A 10,461-nucleotide genomic window follows, 5' to 3' on the forward strand; every position below is an offset into this window, starting at 1 on the left:
TAAAGTAAGTGCTGTGCGTATGGGTGCATTTCCCTGCCTGTATATATGAAGATCTGTGTTTGTGTGTGGCCCAGCGGCCCCCCATCCTGCCCACCCCCATGTCTGGCACCCTGTGTTCGGCATCCATGCTAGGGCTCTGCCAGGCACTAGGAGTTGGTGCCAGCACCTGGCTGCCAGGCCCTATTCTGAGGGCAGTAGGTGCAGTCCATGGCAGAAGGAGTCCCTGCCTCCTGTGGGCCTCTGGAGGTCATGGACCCCTCCCAGCCCTGTGCTCAATCTCTATCTTAGGTGCTCAGGCTCTGTGCCAGGGCTTGGAGGCAAAGCCTCCTCCAAAGCCTTCTCTGCCACCCAGGCATGGCTCCCCGGTGGGCCCCAGGAGTCTCAGGGAGGGGGCTGGGAGCCATTTAGGAAGGGAGGCTCTGGGTGGGGGCCCATCTCCTGTCCAGAGCCACTGCTGTGCCTTCATGTACTCCTCCACTTGTAAGCACGGATGGCAGGCTAGCCCTGGCCCTGGGAGCCAGGACTTGTCTGGCGAGGACATGTGTGCCTACCTTGAGTACATGACCTTGTGTACCTGTTTGTGCCAGGATTTGCAAACACTTGTGTCCATGTCCTGTGCCATGACCCTGCATGTGCATGTGAGTACATTTGTGTGTGTTGTCTGTGCTTCTGGTGACTCTCCCTCCATCTGGGTCATCCTTTGGAAACTCAGGGAAACATTCCTCTTCTAAAACCTGCTGACTTCTGTTGCCCTGAATCTATGGCCCAGGCTCACAGGTAGACACAGCAACCTTGGCCTGGCTTCCTGACCTGAGCTGTAGACCCTGGATTTGTGGGAGCTCCTACCCCCGCTCTGTCACCCTACTGAAAGTCTGACTATGGTTTCTCCTGCCTCAGCCTATTAAGGGCTTCCTTGGAGCTGGAGAGGGGGTTTAGGGGAGGAAGTGGGGTGGGGGTCCCAGGCAGTTTTCAAGGTCAAGGCCACACAGGTAGTACTAGCACTTGTCTGAACTGGAATCGAAACTAGGGGAAGTGGCAGTGGGACAAGAAGGTGAGAACAGAGACTGAGAAGCAGAATCCTACAGTGTCCTGAGAAGGAACCATGAAGGATCCTGACTTATTGGGAAGCCCATGGTGGGGAGAAAGACTTGCTGAGAGGGGGTATAGGGAATTGCCTTTGGCTGCAGAGTATAGGATGGCTAGGATGGGGAGGGGGTGTTTCCAGCTCATCTTCTGGGACGCTCTGCCACCTTGGACAGAACCATTAGTCTTGTGCGATTTGGGTCTTGTGGGACTGGATGATCTGGCACATTTTTATATGTGCCCACCCAGCCCACCCAATTCATCCTACTTCCAAGGCCAGGAGGCCAGGCCTCCTTCCTGGGATCTATGCTGCAGCCCCCTGCGGCCTCCTCAGCGGCTGAACCCTTAGCCCTCATCAGGTGGAGATGTTCTGGAAGTAGAAAGAAAGTGGTTCAGGCAGTCATGGCTGGGAGGGGCTGGCCCAACCCTGTCTGAGGCCTGGTGCCAATTTGTGCCTGCCCAGGGGCAGAGAACCAGCCTCTGCCAGAACCAGGAGTCTGGGCTGGCAGGGGCCTCCCCGGAAGAGAAGGGAAGGGGGGCAGAGGGCAGGAGCCCCGGCAGATAAGGCAGGGCCTGGCAGGGGCAAAGGAATGAAGGGCAACCAGAAGGATCAGAGCCCCCAGCCACCCCACCCCTAAGCCCTCAGCACATTGTCTCCCTTAGTCCTTAGTCTGACACCCCCCTTCTCCCCCTCCCCCCCACCACCCGTGGTCTCTCCTCCCCCTTGGTCAGAAATCTAGTGAGCCAAACCCTTAGCTTGCCCCAGGCTCCAGAGGGTCACGGGTTGGTGGGGGGCTGGCTGGTTGGCTCCTGTCCGCTCCAGCTGAGTCTGGTAGCTCACTGGCACCATCTGCTGGCCTTTCTGGAAGGGCGCGGCTCTGAAGGGGATAGAGTGAAGGTGAATGCTGGATTTGAGGATGAGGGGAACAGAAGCAGGTGTGGGGTGCCCTCCAAGAGTTCACCCCCTGTCCCCTGGCCACACTGGGGTTCCTGGAGCCAAGACTCCCTTGTCATGTCTTCCTCCCTCGGTGGTGCAGCTCGGAGGCAGCAAAGTCCCAAGGAGGCCCTGCCTTGCCCTCTGCTTTCTCCTGGCACCCCACCACCCCTACCTCCCAGCACATGGCAGAGGGGCCCACCTTCCTGCCAATGGCCAGTACCCCCGCCGGGGTTGCAGACCCATCCTCAAAGATAGCCAACTTTTATCGAGTTTCTACTGTGTGCCGGGCCCAGTGCTGGATGCCCTGGGTTCATAACAACAACTGGCCTCTCCCACTGGTAGCCGCAATGGAGAACTTCTTTCACCTCAATTCCATACCACTCCCCTCCAGCACTGTTCTCGTGCTCCCCCCTTCTCAGCCACATTTCTTTAAAATTGTCTACAATCACCATCTCCACTCTCCCCCCACCCCCACTCTAGCTCTGCACGGCTCCCCCTCCTGACCTCACGAAAGGCCACCAGAAAATGACATCCCAGTCCCCAAATACCATAGACACATCTCTGCGCAGGCGTACTTAAGCCCAAAGTCTGGGATCTCGAGAACTGTGTTATGCAGGACCACGTTTGCCACATGCAGCCTCTTAAACTTCATTCTGAGGGCAAAGGAGAGCTGGGAATGGTCTTGAGCAAGTGAGATACCTGTCCCAATTGCCAGGAAACGGATTTAGAGATGGGGGAAGAGTGGAGGCTGGGAGTTCTGTTGCTGCATCCAGACAAGGGACAGAAACAGAGGTCTGTTTTGGGCTAACGGAGCCCAAGATGCTCGTGGACGTGCAAGGGCCGAGCCCAGAGGCACCTGGATGCCCATGGCCTCCAGCACATCCCACAGCTCCCTGGCACGGGAGGCCAGGCACAGGACATCGACAACTCACCTTTGTGTGCCCTGGGCGGGAAGTGAAATCCCTTTATTTTTAGAGGAACCCCATCTAGGCTGTGCATCTGGAAATCGGGCCCTTTTGTTAGCGGGGAGGGGGGATGGTGAGGCAGGGGAAGCAGACTTGCATTTTCAAATTGTCTTGCACCCTCCTCAGAACTTTTCTTTTGCCTCTAGGATTGAAGGCAGATATTTGTAGATTAGGGTCCTCAAGTTTGGGAAACACTACAAGAATGTGCTCTGAAACGTTTTCTGGACCAACCCCGGCGGGGAAGGCAAGCCCAGTTGAGAACACTTGCCAGGAGAGCTTGGTTGACTCCAGGTGAAACCAGCTGTCTCGGATCCAGCAGTGCGGTTTTGAGTCACTCATAACCCTCTGCCACATTTCCTGTGTGTTTGTTGTATGCCAGTCCTTGTGTGCGGTTTGCTTGTCCTTTATTTTATTTACTATCTTCATATTGTCCCTGTGAAGTAGGTACTATACATGAGAAAACATGGGGCTCCTGGTGGCTCAGTCAGTTAAGTGATCCACTCCTGGTTTCTGCTCAGGTCATGATATCAGGGTCCTGGGATCCAGCCCCAGGTGGGGAGAGTCTGCTTGTCCCTCTCCCTCAGCTTCCCACCCCCATCCTGCTCTCTCTCTCTCTAAAATAATAAATAAATAAAATCTTAACAAAGAAAGAAAGAAAGAAAACAAATCCAGAGAGGCTACAAGGTGCTGAAGGTCACAGCCATCCAGACGCTGGGCTCCCAACCATCTGGTCACACGGCCCCCTGGCCTTCAGCCTAGGGGGTTGGCAATACCCAGGTGAAAAAGACTATCAACTTTTTTTTATTTGCTTCTAGATTAGAAACATTAAGGCAAGTTGTTAAAACTAATTCCAAGACTTGCTTCTTTACAGCTTCCGTCACCCCTGATTTAGGCTTTTTTTTTTTTTTTTTTTTTTTGGCAGAACAACTGCAAAAGATACAAAAATTAGTTGCTGTTGGCTAGCTGGTTTAATTTATTTGCATATATAAAATTCAGCCCCACCCTTGGTGGCTAATAACCCCCCTGGGGAAGCTGTGGCTGTTTTCTGATTGCTGGTGGGGAGGCCTGTGTGCGTTGTTTTTTAAATAAACTGAAACCAGATGGAGGGGGGTTTTGTTCACAGCCTTGCCTACAATTTTCTCCAGCAAATTCCTTGAAAAGCCAACCACTTATGAGTGGTGCCTGTTCTCCTAGGAGGTCTCTCACCGCTGGTATGCAAATGGCGAGCAGGGTTGGGATTTATGAAAGTAAAACAAAAGGAGGGGCAAAAGAAGCTTCTTGGGGCAGGGGCTTTCAGGAATGCAGGGTCCTTTCCTTGTGGAGCCCCGATTTTAGGTCTGCACTTAGAGTTTGTGTCCTCATTCTCCCCTTCTCCCTGGAATTGGGGGTTGGGCTGGGGAGGTGGAGTCTTGGGCTGAGCTTGAGTCAGAATCACCTGGACCCATCACTTGGTGAAAATACGGATTCCAGACCGCTGTATATATCCCATTTGTACTGCTAACTGCTGGTACGAGACACCAACCCTTCGGATGGGTTGATTTTTGAGTGAGTGGAGGGGGTTATAACCCCCGGAAGGGGCCCAAGCCATTCTGGCTTCCATCCTGGGAAGACCAGTTGCTCAAGGTGGTTATCAAAATATTTTTAACCACCAGCCAGGTCTAGGGCTTTTGTAATGTCCCTCGAGCACCTCGTTAAGCGATTCCTTCTTCGGAGAGATGAAGCAAATGCTCCCACTGGTCACAGTGTCAGGGGGTTAGCATTTTTCTTTGGAATGTGAATTGGGTATTGTCATAGCGAGGTATGACCCAGTCCCCGGGCAGGGGAGAACACTTCTTTCCCAGCTCCAACCTTCATTCCTAGCTCAGAAAACTGTTCTTTTGGATTCTGAGCCTTTTCAGATAATTGTGTCAGGTTACATAAGGTTTCGAGATATGAACACTCAAAGGAAATTCCGCTGGGAACAGGCCTGAGAGGTTCCGGCACATAATTTGCTTTCAAGTATTCCAGGAAAAATTCAGGTGTCTCAGACCTGCACATTTCTGAAATAAAGTAACAACAGCCAGCAGCTTTGCATGCATGTACCATTCCCCATAGAAGCGAGCAAGCAAAGAGAGAAATTTCATGCAGGATGGAAATACCCTCCCTGGGGAGCACGAGCAGGGTTGGGGACTGGGAAGGGAGGTCATTTACAAAGAGGACAGCTTTGACCAGGCTGCATAGACATTCTCACCGCACAAAATACCCTTTACTACCCCCCCAGTGCTCCCCTGCATGTGGTAGATACAAGCCTTCAGTTTTCCAAGAAACATAAAATAAAGACTGAATTACTGGCAGAGAAGCTTTAAAATCTTTAGTTCCTTGGGCTCTGTGGGCACATTTTTCACACATCATGATTTTTATTACATTTGCCTCCAAGGGACAGCCCTGCAGCAACTCTGTTGCATAAAGCGCTGTTTCCAAACACCTTGTCCCCAACTAGAGACACAGAGTAAGTTTTATCTAGGTCCGAGAGAGTTCTGGAGGGGTGACATCGTGTTCCAAGCTGTACTGGTTATAGTCAACAGTGGGAAAGCTGCCAAAATCTTCTCACCAAGGAAGCTGAGAGAATATTCTAAATACCGAGCAGTACTTCTTTCTTAAAGCACAAAGTGGTCATAAAAACCATTTAACAAGGAAAAATTAATGGGAGGAAAATGTCCTGAGAATCTTTACGAGGCATGTGGAAAAAAACAGATTTACTATGTTGAAGGGACGATAACATAGGAAAGTCAATTTTTACACCAAAAATAATTCACCAAGTATCATTTACTTTACAAAGGCTTCGCCAGAGAATTCCTGTAAGAAGCACTATCTTTTCATTTATTCCTTCCATCTTCCCTCCCTACCCCCCTTCCTTTCTTCAGCAAACATTTATTGAGTGCTTGCTGTGTTGCGGGCTCTGTACTAAGGAGCTAGATAAGCATCATTCCTCCCCGTGTGGTCTCTCCGGCTCACTGGAGGGACAGCCCCTAATCAGATCACTACACAATCAAGGAGCCACTGACGGCAGAAACCGGAGTCCCACGGCGCTAGGGGAGTAACGGCGTCTTCTATTCTGAGGGTCAGGGAAAGCTTGCCCAGAGGAAGTGATGCTCCAGGTCGCAACAGCATCAGTGCAAAAGACCCCAGTACGACTGCGAGCCTGGTCCTTCGAGGAAATGGAGGCCATGAGGCTGCAGGAATTAACCAGAGCCAGGGGGCACGGGAGGTCTTGGAGGCCACTGTGAGGAGGAGGTTTTGATTCTAATTTCATTGAAATACTGCTCCCTGGGGAGGAGGGAGAGTCATGATGGTGGTAGGCAGGAAGTAAAATAATCAGTTTGGCTTTAAAAAAAAAATTTTTTTTTTTTTTTTGACCGCCACAAGTTGTGAGGAGAATGGACTGATGGGGATGTGGAGCCCACAGTAGAAGCAGAAAGACCAGTCAGGAGGCTACTGAGCTTGCTGGGGTAAGAAATGCTGGTGGCCAGGGGGATGAGCCAAGTGGATCGGCCAATTCATCCAGGGTTCATCGGAAAGGATACTGTGACCCAGACAAAGTGGACCCAGAGAACAGGAGCTGTGGCTGACCACATCCCACCCGGTCTGATTTGACAATTAAAATTTAATTTTGTTAGTTGATGAAATGGATAGCATCATCTTCCTGATGGAAAGAGAAGCAAGGTCTAGAGGATTTGTATTGATGTCTACTATCAGCTGAATACTCTGTGTGCTTTGTAAGTATGAGCACATTTTCAGTCCTCATCACCCTCGTGCAGAAGCTCTCGTTACCTTCGTTTTACAAAAAGAGCAAATTGAGATTCACAGAGGTTAAGGAGTTTGCCCAGCTGGCGATGGTAGAGCTGGGATTGAAACTGGTAAACTACTGACCTGTCCTGGGATGAGTGACAAGTCTCAGGGGGCCCAGGCACTCAATGGCTCTAATTAAGGGTGGGCTGGTTTGGCACCGGGCATGGTGAGCTGCTCTTTCCTGGCCCAGAGGTTCTAGGAGTCATGAAAGCCGGCTCAGAATCTTCACACATGCGTGTGCAAGCCCTTAAAACCACAGCTAGGCCTTCTCTTCCCCTCTGGGCTCTCCCACCCTGGGCAGACTTACCTTGTGGGTCAGGGGCAGCTGCTGTGGATAGGAACAAGTCCTGCCCGAGGGGCTGACTTCTGTCCCAGAAAAATGGGCCGCACATTTTCACAGAAGTTGGCCATGGGTGGCAGGAGGAGCTAAAGCAACACTCCAAGTAAAGGGAACCCTGTGGGAAAAGGCCTGGGGTGGCAGCAGATGCTGTGGTTTCCGGGAGCTGCATAATCCTCAGAGAGGACAGGGACAGGGAGGTGGATAGGAACTTGTTGAGCAAGCCCTGGTAGCCATGCTTTGGTGTTTCAATTCATCCTAAACGCAAAAGGGAGCCCTGGAAGTATTTTACGCAGAAGACTGATCAGATGGTATTTTCATATTGAGAACGTTTCTCTGCCATTTGTCTGCCCTGGGAGCAGGCAACGTGTTGCCTCCTTTAGTAGGTGGTGCCCTGGGTGGTGTCAGGTTCTGGACTGGGGACCACACTATGTTGACAGACTCCAGAAGAATATGATCAAACTGCCTGTGCTTGTAAAAAGCCAGTTTGACCAGGGGCACCTGACCGGCTCAGTCGGTAGACACGGACCCTGGATCTTGAGGTCATGAGTTCGAGCCCCATGTTGGCTGTAGAGCTTAATAAAATAAATAAATAAATAAATAAATAAATAAATAAATAAATAAATAAATAAATAAATAAATAAAAAGCAAATTAGGCCAGAGGGAGTCCTTTTCTCAGAGAACTTGGCTTGGAGTCACTCGGACAGACATGGAGGGAACCGGAGCTACCACTTGGATTTTTGTTGCAAAGGAGACCAGTTTTAACTCATTATATGTATGTGTATTTAGCCCTATTTGAAACCCACTATATTAATTTCCTACTGCTGCAATAACCTATTGCCACAACACACATTTAAAAATAATACACGTTTTTTACCTTATAGTTCTGGGCATCAGAAGTTTGAAGTGGGTCTTACTGGGCTAAAGTCAAGGTGTCAGCAGGCTGGTTCCTTCTGGAGGCTCTCGGGGACAATCTGTTTCCTTGCCTTTTCCAGCTTCTAGAGGCCGTCTGCATTCCTCAGCTCCTGGCTTCTTCCTCCACCTTCAAAGCTGGTAGCACAGAGCTGTCATATCTCTTGACCTTTGCTTTCATTATCACATCACCTTCTCCCATTCTGACCCTCGGGCCTCCCTCTTATAAGGGCCCTGTGACTACAGTGAAGCCACCTGGAAAATCCAGGATAATCTCCCCCATTTCAAGCTCCTTAATTTAATCAAGGTCCTTTTTGCCTTGTAAAGTGACATATCCATAGGTTTCAGAGATTAGGGTGTGGACATCTTTGGGAGGCAATTATTCAGACTACAACCCACTTTAACAAATAAAGAGAAAGGGGGCACCTGGCTAGCTAGGTCAGTAGAGCATGTGACTCTTGATCTTGGGGTTGCAAGTTTGAGCCCCATGTGCGGTGTAGAGATGACTTAAAAGTAAAATCTTTAAAAAAATTTAAGAGAAAGAATGATAAACCCGGCAGCTGGGAGAAGAATGGCCTGGAAGTAGCCATTAGATAGGAGGCCGGGGGAGAATCAGCAAGGAAGATGGTGGTGGTCTGGACTGGAGTAGAGTGGGAGGAATGGACACTGGACATGCTTCAGAAGGAGGACTGCCTGGTCTTGGGGACTATCTGGGTTACGTGGGCAAGGACCAGGAGGAGACTGGGTTACGTGGGCAAGGACCAGGTAGTGGTGCCCTTTGGAGGGCTTGAGCAGAGGAACAGGTTTGTGGCAAAGACAGAGAGGGCATATAGGGATATGTTGCATTTAGATACTCATGGGACATCCAGGAGAGGTGCCTGGGAGGCAGGTGGACCCAGGGCCTAGAGGCTGTGACTCTCAGATTCCCTCCCCTCCCTGTGGGCATAAATGGGCTCATCCTCTACATTGATTTCTGGGTCACCACCTCTGTTGGACCCTAAAGTTCTCCAATTCCAGGTAAGAGTCATCTTTTTTTTTTTTTTTTTTTTAAGATTTTATTTATTTATTTGACAGAGAAAGACACAGCGAGAGAGGGAACACAAGCAGGGGGAGTGGGAGAGGGAGAAGCAGACCCCCCGCCGAGCAGGGAGCCCGATGCGGGACTCGATCCAGGGACTCCAGGATCATGACCCGAGCCGAAGGCAGTCGCTCAACCGACTGAGCCACCCAGGCGCCCCAGGTAAGAGTCATCTTGACTGACATCTCAACAAGAGAAATCATCTTGTATTTCTGAGGCCAGAGTAGCAGTGCTATTTATTCCATAATGAGTTTGAGTTTATCAGACCTGGAAACAAGAATTTATATGGTAGAGAGATTACATCACTTGCACAAGGACTCACAACTGGCTTTTGACAGAGCAGGAGTTGTTATGTTGCTTTTATCGTATGCATGTGGCTCATACATTTTAGGCATAGGGATACTTTCTGTCCAGCCCGTTCTGAACAGGTAGCCAGCCAGCTACTCACCATTTTAGGGACCTGGAGATATGGATAGGACAGCTGGTGGAAGACAAAGTTTCTTCCTGTTTTGTGGTGGTGGTGTTTGCTTGTTTTTTGAAAAAGCCTGAGCTCATGGGAGAGTCCCTTTCCAGGGCACCCTGGCTTTCAGGGAAGTCAGGTGCAGCAGGGAGGTCCCTAAGGCAGGGGAAGGGAAGAGAGTCTTTGGGCCCTGGGACCCAGGAAGCAGTCACCTGTCCTGGCACCTTTTTTTTTTTTTTTAAAGATTTATTTATTTTTTTTTTAAAGAGAGAGAGAGAGGAGAGGCAGAGAGAATCTCTAGCAGACTCCCTACTGAGCGCAGAGCCCAATGTGGGCCTTGACCCCAAGACCCTAAGATCATGACCTGAGCTCAAATCAAGAGTCAGTGACTTAACTGACTTAGCCACCCAGGGGCCCCTGTCCCTGGCAACCTTGGGGCAGCAGGCATGACCCCTCAGAGCCCAAAGCTGAAAGTCCTGTGACAATGGCTGTGGCCTCAGTACCAGAGAGGACCTGTGACTTCTCAGACGGCCGCTGTAGGAGATCCCGAGTCCTTGGAATAACCTGGGTAAGAGGAGCCCAGTGGAGACCAAGACTGAATTTCCTACCAGCCTGGAGGATGGGGGCTCCCAGTAGGATTTATACTTGATTTAAAGGAAATATAAAAAGGAGATGATTTTGTGCTATATATTTTGCTCTTACACTTCACACTTTATATTATGGGGAAACCTACATATTTATTTGGGTATTTGTATCTGTCTTTCCCTTAGCCTGTAATCTCCCTGAGGGGCAGGGATCTCGTGAGAGTTGCCCATGGAATGTCCAGTGCCCAGCACACACTCATAATGTGCCGGCTGCCTG

Source organism: Mirounga angustirostris, unplaced genomic scaffold, assembly GCF_029215605.1.
Source record: "Mirounga angustirostris isolate CCGP_5_RB_7025 unplaced genomic scaffold, mMirAng1.0.hap1 SCAF_16, whole genome shotgun sequence".
Taxonomy (NCBI): Eukaryota; Metazoa; Chordata; class Mammalia; order Carnivora; family Phocidae; genus Mirounga; species Mirounga angustirostris.